Genomic DNA, 3,252 nt, shown 5'->3' on the forward strand with positions numbered 1-3,252 from the left:
GACCGTAGAAGAATTGACCCTTTGAGTTATGGTGTTGGAATATTGAAAGTGCCTTGGACTGCCAAAAGAATCAATAGATCCGTTTTGGAAGAAATGCAGCCACAGTGCTCCTTGGAGGCCAAGATGGCCAAACTTCGTCCCTCATACTTTGGATATATTGTCAGGTTGGACCAGTCGCTGGAGAAGGATATCATGTTTGGTAAGGTGGAGGGTCAGAGAAAAAGAAGAAGACCCCAAATGAAATGGATTGGCCAAGTGGCAGCATCGTGGTAACAGTATTGAGGTTGGCCCAGGATCAGGCCGTATTTCGTTCTGCTATGCATAAGGTTGCTACGGGTCAGTACCAACTTGATGGCACCTAACAACAACAACAACAACTTTATCAAGTATGATGTCCTTTTCCAGTGACTGGTCCCTCCTAATGAATGACATGTCTAAAGTAACACAAAGTCTTGCCATCTTCACTTCTAAGGCTGTGTATCTTCCAAGAAATTTTTGTTCATTGTTCTGGAAGTTCATGGCATATATCTTCAATATTCTTCTTCAATGCCATCATTTAAATGCATCAATTCTTTCTTTGGTCTGCCTTATTCATTGTCTGGCTTTCACATAAGGTGATTGAAAATACCATGGTTTGGGTCAGGCACACCTTAGTCCTCAAAGTAACATTTTTGCTTTTCAACATGTTAAAGAGTCTTTTTGCAGCAGATTTGCCCAATGCTCTATGTCCTTTGATTCATTTTTTTAAAACGTTTTATTGTGCATTGGGTGAAGGTTTACAGAGCAGATCAACGATTTTACATTCAACAGACCATACTCTTCATTTCATCTCGTTGATTGCAATCCCTTCAATGCAACATCACTTATTCCCTCATCACTTAGAGTGTTTCCTATTCCCACTCCTCCTTTCCCAACCCTTCTGAACTTTGTCCTTGGGTAAATGCTGCCGTTTTGACCTCAAATAGTTGACATTCTCTCATTGCATACTGCATTAATGCTGTTGGTCTGCCAACAGACCTAGCTATTGCTGGGCTGAAAATCATACTTTGATGTCTTGATTGCTCTTCCAAAAGTATAAGTTTGGATGCAAGTGAAATTAAATCCTTGACAGCTTCAATATTTTCTGTTTCTCATGATGTTGGTTATTGATCCAGTTATGAGGATTTTTGGTTTCTTTATGTTGAGGTGTGAGCTATACTAAAAGTTGTACAGTCTTTGGCCTTCATCAATAAGTATTTCAAGTGCTCTTTCAGCAAGGAAGGTTGTGTCATCTGTATATCTCAGCTACTTCCAATCCTGCTGCCACATTCTTCTTCACTGAGGCCAGCTTCTTGGATTATTTGCTCAGTATACAGATTGAGCACCCCAGCACACCCTTTTTCAGATTTTAAACCACACAGTATTCCTTTGTGCTGTTAAAATGACTGCTTTTGGTCTATGTATAGATTCCCTATAAGCACAATTAAGTGTCCAGGAATTCCTATTCTTCACAATGTTATCTGTAATTTGTCATGATTCACATAGTCGAAAGTCTTTGTGTAGTCAATAAGACACCAACAACATCTTTCTGGTGTTGCTTTTAGCCAAGGTCTATCTGGCAACATCAATGATATCCCTCATTCCACTTCCAGCTTGAATTTCTGGCAGCTTGAATCCGGCTTGCATTTCTTGCAGCTCCCTGTTCATGCACTGTTACAACCCTTTTTTAATTATCTCCAATCAAAATTGAAAAAAAAAAAATTGAGTGTGTTATTAATGATATTGTTTAATGATTTTTGCACTCTGTTGGATCATCTTACTTTGGAATTAATACAAATATGGATCTCTTTCATTCACTGGCCAAGTCTTCCATGTTTCTTGGCGTAGGTAAGTGAGTGGTTCTTTCCAGCATTGCATCTGTTTGCTGAAACATCTCAACTGGTATTCTGTCAATTCCTGGATCTTTGTGTTTTTTCCAGTGCAGCTTGGACTTCTTCCTTTAGTACCATTGGTTCGTTATCATACGTTACCTTCTCAAATGGTCGATGCATCATTTTGATATGGCGACTCTGTGTTTTCTGTTTCTTTTTATTCTTCTTATGTATTTCAATATTTTGCCCATAGATTCCTTCAGTATTTCAAGTTGAGGCTTGATTTTTCTTCAGTTATTTCAACGTGAGAAATGCTGTGCATGCTTTTCCTCTTCTGTTGTCTAACTCAAGAATCTTTGCACATTTCACTATTTTATTTTACTTTGTCTTCTTGAGCCACTCTGAAATCTTCTGTTCTTTTACTTTATAATTTCTTCCATTTGATTTAGCTACTACTCTATTTTCAACAGCAAGCGTCAAAGTCTCTTTTGACATCCATTTTGACATTCTCTTTCTTTTCTTTTAAATTACCTTTTACTTTCTTAATGTATGATATATTTACTGTCATCCCACATCTCTTCTGGTCTTCAGCTATTAGTACTCAATGTGTCAAATATATTCTTGAGATGGTCTCTGAATTCAGGTGGGATATACTCAAGGTCATATTTTGACTCCCTGTGGACTTGTTTTAATTTTCTTCAACTTCAATTTGAACTTGCATATGAGCAATTGGTAGCCTGCTCTTTAGTTGGTCCCTGGCTTTGTTCTGATTGATTATAAGTTTCTTCATATTCTCTTTCCATCCTACTTCATTTTTTTGACAATGAATGTGACACAATTCCTCTTCAATTTGTCATTTTCTGCATAAGTAGATCTACTGCGAAACAAAAAACAAAAACTCATAACATTGGCCAGTAAAAAGTTTATGAAGAGCAACAGAACATTGTCTGATATGGTACTGGAATCTGAGCCTCTCAGGTTGGTAGGGACTCAAAATACAACTGAGGAAGAGCTTCCTCCTCAAAGTAAAGTTCACCTTAGTGTTATGAATGGAGAAAAGCTTTCAGTAGCTTCATTTGCTGATGTGACATGACTAAAAACAAGAAGAAACCGTTATAAATTTCCACTAATAATTGGGACATGGAATATATATGAAGTATGAATCTAGGAAAATTGAAAGTTGTCAAAATGAAATGGAACACTTGAAAATTGATGTCCCAGGCATTAGTGAGCTGAAATGGACTGGAATTGGCCATTTTGAGTCAGACAATCATATAGTCTACCACTGGCATGTCGTTACTGTTGTTAAATGCATACAGTCAGTTTAAGTGACTTTAAGGCATTTAACAATATACAGCCAAGCAATAGATAGGTCTGTTGGGAGACCAACATAACAATATGC

This window comes from Chrysochloris asiatica, unplaced genomic scaffold (assembly GCF_000296735.1).
Source record: "Chrysochloris asiatica unplaced genomic scaffold, ChrAsi1.0 scaffold00092, whole genome shotgun sequence".
NCBI classification, from domain to species: domain Eukaryota; kingdom Metazoa; phylum Chordata; class Mammalia; order Afrosoricida; family Chrysochloridae; genus Chrysochloris; species Chrysochloris asiatica.